This window comes from Oncorhynchus mykiss, chromosome 13, assembly GCF_013265735.2.
Source record: "Oncorhynchus mykiss isolate Arlee chromosome 13, USDA_OmykA_1.1, whole genome shotgun sequence".
Taxonomy (NCBI): domain Eukaryota; kingdom Metazoa; phylum Chordata; class Actinopteri; order Salmoniformes; family Salmonidae; genus Oncorhynchus; species Oncorhynchus mykiss.
In genome coordinates this window covers 60257359-60273160 of record NC_048577.1, presented here as the reverse complement: position 1 = coordinate 60273160, position 15802 = coordinate 60257359, and the positions used below count along the sequence as shown (strand labels likewise).

The window sequence follows — 15802 nt, the reverse complement described above, 5'->3', positions numbered from 1 at the left end:
AGAGAACCTATCGACAACCGTAAGAATAACAGTCTTCCCCGCTGACGAAGGCAGTCCGGTGACAAAATCTAAGGCGATGTGAGACCACGGTCGAGAGGGAATAGGAAGCGGCCTGAGACGGCCGGCAGGAGGAGAGTTACCGGACTTAGTCTGCGCGCAGACCGAACAAGCAGCCACGAAACGACGCGTGTCATGCTCCCGGGTGGGCCACCAGAAACGCTGGCGAATGGAAGCAAGCGTACCCCGAACGCCAGGGTGGCCGGCTAACTTGGCAGAGTGAGCCCACTGAAGAACGGCCAGACGAGTAGGAACGGGAACGAAAAGAAGGTTCCTAGGACAAGCGCGCGGCGACGGAGTTTGAGTGAGTGCTTGCTTTACCTGCCTCTCAATTCCCCAGACAGTCAACCCGACAACACGCCCCTCAGGGAGAATCCCCTCGGGGTCAGTGGAGGCTACTGAAGAACTGAAGAGACGAGACAAAGCATCAGGCTTGGTGTTCTTAGAGCCCGGACGATAAGAAATCACGAACTCGAAACGAGCGAAAAACAGCGCCCAACGCGCCTGACGCGCATTAAGTCGTTTGGCAGAACGGATGTACTCAAGGTTCCTATGGTCAGTCCAAACGACAAAAGGAACGGTCGCCCCCTCCAACCACTGTCGCCATTCGCCTAGGGCTAACCGGATGGCGAGCAGTTCGCGGTTACCCACATCATAGTTACGTTCCGACGGCGACAGGCGATGAGAAAAATACGCGCATGGGTGGACCTTGTCGTCAGAGAGGGAGCGCTGAGAAAGGATGGCTCCCACTCCCACCTCTGACGCGTCAACCTCGACAATGAACTGTCTAGAGACGTCAGGTGTAACAAGGATAGGAGCGGATGTAAAACGATTCTTGAGGAGATCAAAAGCTCCCTGGGCGGAAACGGACCACTTAAAGCACGTCTTGACAGAAGTAAGGGCTGTGAGAGGAGCTGCCACCTGACCGAAATTACGGATGAAACGACGATAGAAGTTCGCGAAGCCGAGAAAGCGCTGCAGCTCGACGCGTGACTTAGGGACGGGCCAATCAATGACAGCTTGGACCTTAGCGGGATCCATCTTAATGCCTTCAGCGGAAATAACAGAACCGAGAAATGTGACGGAGGAGGCATGAAAAGTGCACTTCTCAGCCTTCACAAAAAGACAATTCTCTAAAAGGCGCTGGAGGACACGTCGAACGTGCTGAACATGAATCTGGAGTGACGGTGAAAAAATCAGGATATCGTCAAGGTAAACGAAAACAAAGATGTTCAGCATGTCTCTCAGGACATCATTGACTAATGCCTGAAAGACAGCTGGAGCGTTAGCGAGGCCGAAAGGAAGAACCCGGTATTCAAAGTGCCCTAACGGAGTGTTAAACGCCGTCTTCCACTCGTCCCCCTCCCTGATGCGCACGAGATGGTAAGCGTTACGAAGGTCCAACTTAGTGAAAAACCTGGCTCCCTGCAGGATCTCGAAGGTTGAAGACATAAGAGGAAGCGGATAACGATTCTTCACTGTTATGTCATTCAGCCCTCGATAATCTATGCAGGGGCGCAGAGACCCGTCCTTCTTCTTGACAAAAAAAAACCCCGCTCCGGCGGGAGAGGAGGAGGGGACTATGGTACCGGCGTCAAGAGCTACAGACAAATAATCTTCGAGAGCCTTACGTTCGGGAGCCGACAGAGAGTATAGTCTACCCCGGGGGGGGGTGGTTCCCGGAAGGAGATCAATACTACAATCATACGACCGGTGTGGAGGAAGAGAGGTGGCCCTGGACCGACTGAACACCGTGCGCAGATCGTGATATTCCTCCGGCACCCCTGTCAAATCACCAGGCTCCTCCTGTGAAGAAGAGACAGAGGAAACAAGAGGGATAGCAGACATTAAACATTTCACATGACAAGAGACGTTCCAGGAGAGGATAGAATTACTAGACCAATTAATGGAAGGATTATGACAAACTAGCCAGGGATGGCCCAAAACAACAGGTGTAAAAGGTGAACGAAAAATTAAAAAAGAAATGGTTTCACTATGATTACCAGAAACAGTGAGGGTTAAAGGTAGCGTCTCACGCTGAATCCTGGGGAGAGGACTACCATCCAGGGCGAACAAGGCCGTGGGCTCCTTTAACTGTCTGAGAGGAATGTCATGTTCCCGAGCCCAGGTCTCGTCCATAAAACAGCCCTCCGCCCCAGAGTCTATTAAGGCACTGCAGGAAGCTGACGAACCGGTCCAGCGTAGATGGACCGACAAGGTAGTGCAGGATCTTGAAGGAGAGACAGGAGTAGTAGCGCTCACCAGTAGCCCTCCGCTTACTGACGAGCTCTGGCCTTTTACTGGACATGAAGTGACAAAATGACCAGCGGAACCGCAATAGAGACAGAGGCGGTTGGTGATTCTCCGTTCCCTCTCCTCAGTCGAGATGCGGATACCTCCCAGCTGCATGGACTCAGCACCCGAGCCGGCAGAGGAAGATGGTAGTGATGCGGAGAGGGAGGCGACGGAGAGCGCGAGCTCCTTTCCACGAGCTCGGTGACGAAGATCAACCCGTCGCTCAATGCGAATAGCGAGTTCAATCAAGGAATCCACGCTGGAAGGAACCTCCCGGGAGAGAATCTCATCCTTTACCTCTGCGCGGAAACCCTCCAGAAGACGAGCGAGCAAGGCCGGCTCGTTCCAGCCACTGGAGACAGCAAGAGTGCGAAACTCAATAGAGTAGTCTGTTATGGATCGATTGCCTTGACATAGGGAAGACAGGGCCCTGGAAGCCTCCTCCCCAAAAACAGATTGATCAAAAACCCGTATCATCTCCTCCTTAAAGTCTTGATACTGGTTAGTACACTCAGCCCTTGCCTCCCAGATTGCCGTGCCCCACTCACGAGCCCGTCCAATAAGGAGAGATATGACGTAGGCGACACGAGCAGTGCTCCTGGAGTAAGTGTTGGGCTGGAGAGAAAACACAATATCACACTGGGTGAGGAACGAGCGGCATTCAGTGGGCTCCCCAGAGTAACACGGCGGGTTATTGATTCTGGGCTCCGGAGATTCGAAAGCCCTGGAAGTGGCCGGTGGATCGAGGCGGAGATGGTGAACCTGTTCTGTGAGGTTGGAGACTTGGGTGGCCAGGGTCTCAACGGCATGTCGAGCAGCAGACAATTCCTGCTTGTGTCTGCCTAGCATCGCTCCCTGGATCTCGACGGCTGAGTGGAGAGGATCCGAAGTCGCTGGGTCCATTCTTGGTCGGATTCTTCTGTTACGGTGCGTGAATGAGGACCCCGTAAGCGAATCAACTTAAACAGAGCTTCTTTAATTACCAAACATAGGTAGGCTCAGATGGACCGGCAGATTCCGACAGGACAGGACAAGGTTACAGCAAACATGACGACAGTCTGGTTCAGGCATGAATGACACAAACAAACAAGAATCCGACAAGGACAGGAGCAGAAACAGAGAGAGATATAGGGACCTAATCAGAGGGAAAAAGGGAACAGGTGGGGAACGGGGTGAATGGGTAGTTAGAGGAGACAAGGGACAGCTGGGGGAAAGCGGGGGAGAAAAGGTAACCTAACACGACCAGCAGAGGGAGACAGGGTGAAGGGAAAGGACAGAGACAAGACAACATGACAGTACATGACAGTTATCCTGTTCTAACAGTGCCTAATAAAACAGGGTGTTATCCTGTTCTAACGGTGCCTATTAAAACAGGGTGTTATCCTGTTCTAACGGTGCCTATTAAAACAGGGTGTTATCCTGTTCTAACAGTGCCTAATAAAACAGGGTGTTATCCTGTTCTAACAGTGCCTAATAAAACAGGGTGTTATCCTGTTCTAACAGTGCCTATTAAAACAGGATACATCCATTAGAATTTAACTACTTTTTGACAACACCACTTTTCTATTTGAACAAAACCTTCCATACATATTTGCCCATTGTAAAACTGCTCAGAAAGTGACTTAATAAATATTTATTAAATAAATATTTTTGTTCTCAAGAAATTTGACAACCTGGTTGTAGATAAACCAAATGCAAATGTTATTGTTGCTGGGATTTACCACCGACCCCCCTGCTGCCATGGCGGATGCTATTGTTGCTATATCTGAGTGTTTAACACCTTTTCTGTCCTCGAAGTTGGTCATTTTAGGGGATTTGAATCTGGAGTAGCTATCCCTGGCTTCAGATCAATTTAAGTTTATATGCATAGATTTGTATCTTACTCAATTGATCTCAAAACCCACATGGCCCTGTTAACTCTTCATTGATTGAGTTCATTCTTACTAATAACCCCCATAAATATTTGTGTAGTGGAGTATTTGCATATGATCTCAGTGATAATTGTCCCATAGGATGTATTAGAGATACTACACTGCAAAATACTAATCATGGTTTAATTAAGAAACATTTTTTTAAATGTTTCTGCTGAAGGGTTTTTACATAACATGTTCTACTCTGATAAAACCACTGTCTCCTGTATTCCTGACCCTGAGTTGGCTCTAGAAAAGGTCTCCTCAATAAATAAATATATACACTACCGCTCAAACGTTTGGGGTCACTTAGAAATGTCCTTGTTTTTGAAAGAAAAGCTCATTTTTGTCCGTTAAAATAACATCAAATTGATCAGAAATACAGTGTAGACATTGTCAATGTTGGAAATGACTATTGTAGCTGGAAACGGCCGATTTTAACTTATTGACGCTACCCATCCCCTAAGTGGGATAATTGTCATCAGCAACCGCTGAATAGCATAGCGCCACAGTCAAATAATATGACAAAAAATATTCATATTCATGAAATCACAAGTGCAATATTGCAAAACACAGCTTAGCCTTTTGTTAAATCTGTCGTCTCAGATTTTGAAATTATGCTTTAATAATAATAATATCCTAAATGTCCACAAACATGTCAAACGTTTTTTATAATCAATCCTCAGATTGTTTTTAAAATATACACTGCTCAAAAAAATAAAGGGAACACTAAACTAACACATCCTTGATCTGAATGAATGAAATATTCTTATTAAAGACTTTTTTCTTTACATAGTTAAATGTGCTGACAACAAAATCACACAAATTATCAAGTTTGCGGACGACACAACAGTGGTAGGCTTGATTACCAACAACGACGAGACGGTCTACAGGGGGGAGGTGAGGGCCATCGGAGTGTGGTGTCAGGAAAATAACCTCACACTCAACGTCAACAAAACTAAGGAGATGATTGTGGACTTCAGGAAACAGCAGAGGGAACACCCCCCTATCCACATCGATGGAACAGTAGTGGAGAGGGTAGTAAGTTTTAAGTTTCTCGGCGTACACATCACAGACAAACTGAATTGGTCCACCCACACAGACAGCATCGTGAAGAAGGCGCAGCAGGGCCTCTTCAACCTCAGGAGGCTGAAGAAATTCGGCTTGTCACCAAAAGCACTCACAAACTTCTACAGATGCACAATCGAGAGCATCCTGTCGGGCTGTATCACCGCCTGGTACGGCAACTGCTCCGCCACAACCGTAAGGCTCTCCAGAGGGTAGTGAGGTCTGCACAACGCATCACCGGGGGCAAACTACCTGCCCTCCAGGACACCTACACCACCCGATGTCACAGGAAGGCCATACAGATCATCAAGGACAACAACCACCCGAGCCACTGCCTGTTCACCCCGCTATCATCCAGAAGGCGAGGTCAGTACAGGTGCATCAAAGCTGGGACCGAGAGACTGAAAAACAGCTTCTATCTCAAGGCCATCAGACTGTTAAAAGCCACCACTAACATTGAGTGGCTGCTGCCAACACACTGACTCAACTCCAGCCACTTTAATAATGGGAATTGATGGGAAATTATGTAAAATATATCACTAGCCACTTTAAACAATGCTACTTAATATAATGTTTACGTACCCTACATTATTTATCTCATATGTATACGTATATACTGTACTCTATATCATCTAATGCAACTTTATGTAATACATGTATCACTAGCCACTTTAAACTATGCCACTTTGTTTACATACTCATCTCATATGTATATACTGTACTCGATACCGTCTACTGCATCTTGCCTATGCCACTCTGTACCATCACTCATTCATATATCTTTATCTTTATCCCTTTACACTTGTGTGTATAAGGTAGTAGTTTTGGAATTGTTAGCTAGATTACTCGTTGGTTACTACTGCATTGTCGGAACTAGAAGCACAAGCATTTCGCTACACTCACATTAACATCTGCTAACCATGTGTATGTGACAAATACAATTTGATATGATTTGATTTGGAAATCAAATTTAGCAACACTTGGAGGTCTGGATTTGGAGTCACACTCAAAATTAAAGTGGAAAACCACACTACAGGCTGATCCAACTTTGATGTAATGTCCTTAAAACAAGTCCAAATGAGGCTCAGTAGTGTGTGTGGCCTCCATGTGCCTGTATGACCTCCCTACAACGCCTGGGCATGCTCCTGATGAGGTGGCGGATGGTCTCCTGAGGGATCTCCTCCCAGACCTGGACTAAAGCATCTGCCAACTCCTGGACAGTCTGTGGTGCAACGTGGCGTTGGTGGATGGAGCGAGACATGATGTCCCAGATGTGCTCAATTGGATTCAGGTCTGGGGAATGGGCGGGCCAGTCCATAGCATCAATGCCTTCCTCTTGCAGGAACTGCTGACACACTCCAGCCACATGAGGTCTAGCATTGTCTTGCATTAGGAGGAACCCAGGGCCAACCGCACCAGCATACGGTACCTAATGGCAGTCAGGCTACCTCTGGCGAGCACATGGAGGGCTGTGCGGCCCCCCAAAGAAATGCCACCCCACACCATGACTGACCCACCGCCAAACCGGTCATGCTGGAGGATGTTGCAGGCAGCAGAACGTTCTCCACGGCGTCTCCAGACTCTGTCACGTCTGTCACATGTGCTCAGTGTGAACCTGCTTTCATCTGTGAAGAGCACAGGGCGCCAGTGGCGAATTTGCCAATCTTGGTGTTCTCTGGCAAATGCCAAACATCCTGCACGGTGTTGGGCTGTAAGCACAACCCCCACCTGTGGACGTCGGGCCCTCATACCACCCTCATGGAGTCTGTTTCTGACCGTTTAAGCAGACACATGCACATTTGTGGCCTTCTGGAGGTCATTTTGCAGGGCTCTGGCAGTACTCCTCCTGCTCCTCCTTGCACAAAGGCGGAGGTAGCGGTCCTGCTGCTGGGCTGTTGCCCTCCTACGGCCTCCTCCACGTCTCCTGATGTACTGGCCTGTCTCCTGGTAGCGCCTCCATGCTCTGGACACTACGCAGACAGACACAACAAACCTTCTTGCCACAGCTCGCATTGATGTGCCATCCTGGATGAGCTGCACTACCTGAGCCACTTGTGTGGGTTGTAGACTCCGTCTCATGCTACAACTAGAGTGAAAGCACCGCCAGCATTCAAAAGTGACCAAAACATCAGCCAGGAAGCATAGGAACTGAGAAGTGGTCTGTGGTCACCAACTGCAGAACCACTCCTTTATTGGGGGTGTCTTGCTAATTGCCTATAATTTCCACCTGTTATCTATTCCATTTGCACAACAGCATGTGAAATGTATTGTCAATCAGTGTTGCTTCCTAAGTGGACAGTTTGATTTCACAGAAGTGTGATTGACTTGGAGTTACATTGTGTTGTTTAAGTGTTCCCTTTATTTTTTTGAGCAGTGTATATTCGATAATATATCAACCGGGAGTGTAGGTTTTTCAATAATGACAGGGAGAAACAATGACCCCTTTACTCTTTTGTGCAAAACTCACTCTGAGAGACCCCACCTATCCACTTACGCAATGTGATCTTTCGCGCGCATTTTTCAAAATAAAAGCCTGAAACTGTCTAAAGACTGTTGACACCTTAGGGAAGCCATAGAAAAAAGGAATCTGGTTGATATCCCTTTAAATGGAGGATAGGCATGCATAGGAACAGAAGTTTCAAAATAAGAGGCACTTCCTGATTGGATTTTCCTCAGGTTTTCGCCTGCAATATCATTTATGTTATACTCACAGACAATATTTTGACAGTTTTGGACACTTTAGTGTTTTCTATCCTAATCTGACAATTATATGCATATTCTAGTTTCTGGGGCTGAGAATAGGCAGTTTCAAAAACGAAAATACTGCCCCCTACACGCAAAAGGTTAATGGAATATCTACATAGGCGTAAATAGGCCCATTATCAGCAACCATCACTCCTGTGATCCAATGCCACATGTTAGCTAATTCAAGTTTATAATTTTAAAAGGCTAATTGATCATCAGAAAACCCTTTTGCAATTATGTTAGCACAACTGAAAACTGTTGTACTGATTAAAGAAGCAATAAAACTGGCCTTCTTTTGACTAGTTGAGTATCTGGAGCATCACCATTTGTGGGTTTGATTACAGTGTTACGTTCGTAGCCGGAATGAGGAGACCAAGGTGCAGCGTGGTAGGCGTACATCTTTCTTTTATTGATGACACCGAAAAAATAACAAATACAAAATGAAACGCACAGTTCTGTAGGGCTGGAAAGCAACAATACAAAAACAAGATCCCACAAACTAAGGTGGGGAAAAGGGCTGCCTAAGTATGATCCCCAATCAGAGACAACGATAGACAGCTGCCTCTGATTGGGAACCATATCCGACCAACCAAGAAATAGACAAACTAGAATGCCCACCCAAATCACACCCCGACCTAACCAAATAGAGAAATATAAAGGCTCTCTAAGGTCAGGGTGTGACATACAGGCTCAAAATGGCCAGAAACAAAGACCTTTCTTCTGAATCTTGTCAGTTAAATCAAATCAAATTTTATTTATCACATACACATGGTTAGCAGATGTTAATGTGAGTGTAGAGAAATGCTTGTGCTTCTAGTTCTGACAATGCAGTAATAACCAACAAGTAATCTAACTTAACAATTGTTCTGAGAGATGAAGTCTATTCCATCCGAGAAACTGAGATCTTGTGTACTTCTCCCTTCACAGAACAGCGCAAACTGGCTCTAACCAGAATCGAAAGGAGTGGGAGGCCCCCGGTGCACAACTGAGCCAGAAGACAAGTACATTATTGTCTAGTTTGAGAAACAGACGCCTCAAGTCCTCAACTGGCAGCTTCATTAGATAGTACCTGCAAAACACCAGTCTCAACGTCAACAGTGAAGAGGTGACCACGGGATGGAAAATGACCACCAAACTTTAACTTCCTGACTGATGTCTCGAGATGTTGCTTCAATATATCCACATAATTTCCCCTCCTCATGCAGCCATCTATTTTGTGAAGGGCACCAGTCCCTCCTGCAACAAAGCACCTCCACAACATGATGCTGCCACCCCCGTGCTTCACGGTTGGGATGGTGTTCTTCGACTTGAAATGCCTACCCTTTTTCCTCCAAACATAAGGATGGTCATTATGGCCAAACAGTTCTATTTTTGTTTCATCAGACCAGAGGACATTTCTTCAAAAAGTACGATATGCAGTTGCAAACTGTAGTCTGGCTTTTTTTTATGGCGGTTTTGGAGCAGTGGCTTCTTCCTTGCTGAGCGGCCTTTCAGGTTATGTCGATATAGGACTCGTTTTACTGTGGATATAGATACTTTTGTACCGGTTTCCTCCAGCATCTTCACAAGGTCCATTACTGTTGTTCTGGGATTGATTTGCACTTTTCACACCAAAGTACGTTCATCTCTAGGAGACAGAACACATCTTCTTCCTGAGCGGTATGATGGCTGCGTGGTCCCATGGTGTTTATAATTGCGTACTATTGTTTGTACAGATGAATGTGGTACCTTCAGGCATTTGGAAATTGCTGACTTTTGGAGGTCTACAATTATTTTTCTGAGGTCTTGGCTGATTTTTTAAAAATTATCCCATGATGTCAAGCAAAGAGGCACTGAGTTTGAAGGTAGTCCTTGAAGTACATCCACAGGAAAACCTCCAATTGACTAAAATTATGTCAGTTAGCCTATCGGAAGCTTCTAAAGGCATGACAATTTTCTGGAATGTTCCAAGCTGTTTAAAGGCACAGTCAACTTAGTGTATGTAAACTTCTGACCCACTGGAATTGTGATACAGTGAGAATAAACAATTATAAACAATTGTTGGAAAAATGACTTGTGTCATGCACGAAGAACATTACCTAACCGACTTGCCAAAACTATAGTTTGTTAACAAGAGTGGTTGAAAAACAAGTTTTAATGACTCCAACCTAAGTGTATGTAGACTTCTGACTTCAACTGTATGTAAGACAGTCATTATGTTGGGCACTCACTTTTCCCAATTCCACATCACTGTCTGATCTTACAGCACTGCTTGTGGAGATCCATGGCTCTTATGGGAGGTCTTCTCCTCCAGGCTCCCAGCACTGTGACACTGCTGGGGGCTGTGCTGTTTCTGCTGGTCTTCTACCTCTTCTTCTCTGGTTCCAACTCTGAGGAAAAGGGGATGGAGCCTCCAAGACCCAGGCCACTGCCCCTGCTTGGCAACATGCTCCAGCTGGATCTCAAGAAGCCCTATCACTCTCTCTGCGAGGTAAGATGAAGTCCTCCGTTGCTTTCAGAGAAAACTGTTGAGGTTATTGATTTGATCTGTAAGATGTTATCTGTTTTATCTCACTTATGTAGTTTTCTTGCTATTTCACCAGGTTTGAAAAGTTCAGTAAGCAAATTGATAGAAGACTTCCACACATTGTATATGCTTTTAGCAGGTTAATGTTGTTTAATGTTGTATTCTGTAATGTATTTCAATAGATATGTCCTGTCCAAATAGCCTGGTCCCAGATCTGTTTTTTTGCTGGGACCAGGCTATGGCCAAAATACTTTGTGACAGTGACCAAAGCATTGCAAGGAAAGAGATGAGGCCACTTTAGAATATTGAGATGCACCCTAGGAATATTCATTCAGGGATCTTGTTAACAAAACAGACCTGGGTTCAAATACATAATGTAAGAAGATTTGTCTAAATACATATTTTGAAATGTTTTTAAGGTCTTTAAAATACAGTGAATAGTATTTGAACCCAGGTCTGACCTCAACTGTAAACCCCTGTTTACCAAGCCATATGTGATGTCCTATTTTGTGCTTATTCATATATGACTACGAGGCATAACTGTGTACTTTATGTATGCTTTTTCTGTCCAGCTCTCCAAGAAATAGGGCTCCATCTTTACGATTCACTTTGGACCCAAGAAAGTGGTTGTTCTGGCAGGATACAAGATGGTTAAGCAGGCGCTGGTCAATCAGGCAGAGGACTTTGGGGACAGGGACATCACTCCTGTGCTCAGTGAACTAAACCAAGGACATGGTAATGATATTTGATTTATTCTGACTTTGTCACATTCTTAAAGAGAGTTCACCAAAATTACATATTGGGTTTCCTTACCCTGTATGCAGTCTATGGACAAGCTAAGACAGCAATCCATGCTTTAGTTTTGTTTACCTGGCCACTGTCTACAACAGCTAATCCAATACAAGTCAATGTCCCCATATATTAGCTTGTTTTGCATTTTATGTCCAAATCATCTTAAAATAATTGTCCAGTGTTTCCAGATATCTATGAAATATGACTGATAATTAGTTACAATATGAGTAACATATTTTCCATTCCAAAACAATTGTAATTGAGCATGTTAAATATAAGCTTTTCTGTGTTGGAATGATGTGGGCGTACCACAACAAAATTGTGTGGGCTTATACCAAAATATTAATGCGAGTCAACTACTTTTTGGCATTTTTATGTTAGGCATCAAGGTTGGAGTCAACAACATTATGTGGGTATAAGTTAACAGAATATTAACTTTTAAAAGTGGGATTTTCTCTGGAGTCTTATTTTAAAGCTGCAATGGGTACGTTTTTGGGCAACCTGACCAAATTCACATAGAAATGTGAGTTATAGATATATTATTCTCATTGAAAGCAAATCCATCAAAGGTTCTTATACTAATCCTCTGCAAATAATATAAATGTCTATGATTAATTAGCATTTACAGATGATCATGCCCAGAAAGGATGCATAGATCATTTGGTAGATTGTTAATTTTCTTGGTATATGATAATTATTATGAAAGAGTCAAATAATTATGAAATGGCATATTATTGTGAATATATTATGTTTTTACATTCTTTACAGGGATTCTGTTTGCCAATGGAGACTCGTGGAAAGAGAAGAGGCTCTTTGCCCTGACAGACCTTAGAGACTTTGGGATGGGCAAGATACTGAGCAAGGAGAAAATCTTAGAGGAAATTCACTACCTGATTGAAGTGTTTGTACAATACCGGTATCTCTACACTGTAGTAGTAGAATTAGCATAATGTATTTGTGTAAGAGATGTGTAGCCCTAATTGCCTTTAAAAATATATATATTATTAGTAAATAGATACATTAGTTAGCTTGTTTAGTGATTGTGTCAGTTCTAGAAAGATTATTTTGTACGACCACCCCCATCACCGCTCCCTAAAACACTTCTGCGAGCAGGCCTTTCTAATCGACCTGGCCCAGGTATCCTGGAAGGATATTGACCTCATCCCGTCAGTCTAGGATGCCTGGTCGTTCTTTAAAAGTAATTTCCTCACCATCTTAAATAAGCATGCCCCTATCAAAAAATGTAGAACTAAGAACAAATGTAGCCCTTGGTTCACTCCAGACCTGACTGCCCTTGACCAGGACAAAAACATCCTGTGGCGGACTGCAATAGCATCGAACAGTCCCCACAATATGCAACTGTTCAGGGAAGTCAGGAACAAATACACACTGTCAGTCAGGAAAGCAAAGGCTAGCTTTTTCAAACAGAAATTTGCATCCTGTAGCTCTAACTCCAAAAAGTTTTGGGACACTGTAAAGTCCATGGAGAACAAGAGCACCTCCTCCCAGCTGCCCACTGCACTGAGGCCAGGCAACACGGTCACCACCAATAAATCCATGATAATCAAAAATTTCAATCAGCATTTCTCTACGGCTGGCCATGCTTTCCTCCTGGCTAACCCGGCCAACAGCTCCGCACCCCCCGCAGCTACTTGCCCGAGCCTCCCCAGCTTCTCCTTCACCCAAATCCAGATCGCAGATGTTCTGAAAGAGCTGCAAAACCTGGACCCGTACAAATCAGCTGGGCTAGACAATCTAGACCCTCTCTTTCTAAAATGATCCGCCGCCATTGTTGCAACCCCTATTACCAGTCTGTTCAACCTCTCTTTCATATCGTCCGAGATCCCTAAAGATTGGAAAGCTGCCGCGGTCACCCCCCTCTTCAAAGTGGATGACACTCTAGACCCAAACTGTTATAGACCTATATCCATCCTGCCCTGCCTTTCTAAAGTCTTTGAAAGCCAAGTTAATAAAAACAGATCACTGACCATTTCGAACGCCGTACCTTCTCCGCTGTGCAATCCGGTTTCCGAGCTGGTCATGGGTGCACCTCAGCCACGCTCAAGGTACTAAACGATATCATAACCGGCATTGATAAAAGACAGTACTGTGCAGCCGTCTTCATTGACCTGGCCAAGGCTTTCGACTCGGTCAATCACCGTATTCTTATCGGCAGACTCAATTACCTTGGTTTCTCAAATGACTGCCTCGCCTGGTTCACCAACTACTTCGCAGACAGAGTTCAGTGTGTCAAATCGGAGAGCCTGTTGTCCGAACCTCTGACAGTTTCTATGTGGGTATCACAGGGTTCAATTCTCGGGCCGACTCTTTTCTCTGTATATATCAACGATGTCGCTCTTGCTGCGGGTGATTCCCTGATCCACCTCTATGCAGACGACACCATTCTGTATACATCTTTGGACACTGTGTTAACTAACCTCGAAACGAACTTCAATGCCATACAACACTCCTTCCGTGGCATCCAACTGCTCTTAAACGCTAGCAAAACCAAATGGATGCTCTTCAACCGTTCGCTGCCCGCACCCACCCGCCCAACTAGCATCACTACTCTGGACGGTTCTAACCTAGAATACGTGGACAACTACAAATACCTAGGTGTCTGGCTAGACTGTAAACTCACCTTCCAGACTCATATCAATCATCTCCAATCCAAAATCAAATCTAGAATCGGCTTCCTATTTTGCAACAAAGCCTCCTTCACTCACGCTGTCAAACTTATCCTTGTAAAACTGACTATCCTACCGATCCTCGACTTCGGCGATGTCATCTACAAAATAGCTTCCAATACTCTACTCAGCAAATTGGATGTAGTCTATCACAGTGCCATCCGTTTTGTTACCAAAGCACCTTATACCACCCACCACTGTGACCTGCATGCTCTAGTCGGCTGGCCCTCGCTACATATTCGTCGCCAGACCCACTGGCTCCAGTTCATCTATAAGTCTTTGCTAAGTAAAGCTCCGCCTTATCTCAGCTCACTGATCACAATAACAACACCCACCCGTAGCAAGCGCTCCAGCAGGTATATCTCACTGGTCATCCCCAAAGCCAACACCCCCTTTGGCCGCCTTTCCTTCCAGTTCTCTGCTGCCAGTGACTGGAACGAATTGCAAAAATCGCTGAAGCTGGAGACTTACATTTCCCTCACTAACTTTAAACATCAGCTATCTGAGCAGCTAACCAATCGCTGCAGCTGTACATAGTCCATCTGTAAATAGCCCACCCAATCTACCTACCTCATCCCCATACTGTTTTTATTTACTTTGCTGCTATTTTCCACACCAGGATCACTACTTACACACCATCATCTGCTCATCTATCACTCCAGTGTTAATCTGCTCTGTTAATCGGTTCTTACAGGTTCTGCATCAATCCAGGTACAGTCTGCTCATCCAGTCCACCATGGTTTTTAAAAGACTTTCTCACTAGACAATGGCTATTTCAGTGCAATCAATAAAACTGGGGGGGGGGGGGGGGGGGGGAATCAAGGACAAAAATGTGAAAATCTTCCCTGCTCTACAGACGTCTATATTGGTCCACTGATACAGGAGTATTAAAGGCCCAGTGCACTACTTTTGTGAAAAAATACGGCTTTTGTTTTTGTACATGTTTCTCAGCACCCCTACTTCCCACGGATGTGAATTTTTTGGTAGCATATTCCTACCTAACCAGTTTGATGGACCATCAACAGGCAATTAAATATAATAAGTGAAAGGTCTGTGAAAAAGTCTGAGAGTTTTGTGTATGCAGGAAAAGTAATGTATTCTTTTTACAGAATAGTATAGGTTAACAGGTTAAAGAAAACTGACATCACAATATGCCTTGCTGATATTGATATTAAACAATATTGATATCAAATTATCAATATTAAATTATCAGGAATTGTGAAAAACTGAGTTTAAATGTATTTGGCTAAGGTGTGTGTAATCTTCTGACCTCAACTGTATACGCTCAATTTATTATTGATATTTAACTCTGCGTCATTGTATTTCACTATGTACACTATTAATTGAAAATAACGGTTGTTCAGTGTTCTAATGTTAATTATTTAGAGCAATGTTTACTCACAGTATAATCACGAGTTAAACTTCTATTTAATCAAACAACACTATTTTGTGGTTTATATGGTCCCATTTCAGTTGCAAAATCAAATTTACATATTTCTTAATGTGTCATATTAGGGTGGCTTGTTTGTGAAATCCAATCTCTATTGGTATCAATTTAATTAAGATAAATAATTTCCAGCAATTTTACATTACCCACAATTTACATTCAGAATGCAAGTCAGCCTTCTCAGTAAAGGTTGCAATAAATCCAACCACCTACAGATTAGATTAGTTTATGAAAATGTATGTTACATGTCGTGGAAATGTCCTGTATTACAAAATCATGAGAGAGCAAACCACAC

The 15802-nt window shown here is 44.3% G+C and overlaps 1 pseudogene; it reads left to right on the top strand.

Moving 5' to 3' along the window:
• Positions 1-10331: 10331 nt before the first annotated feature.
• Positions 10332-12441, top strand: LOC110486988 (annotated as a pseudogene).
• The last annotated feature ends 3361 nt before the right edge of the window (positions 12442-15802 follow it).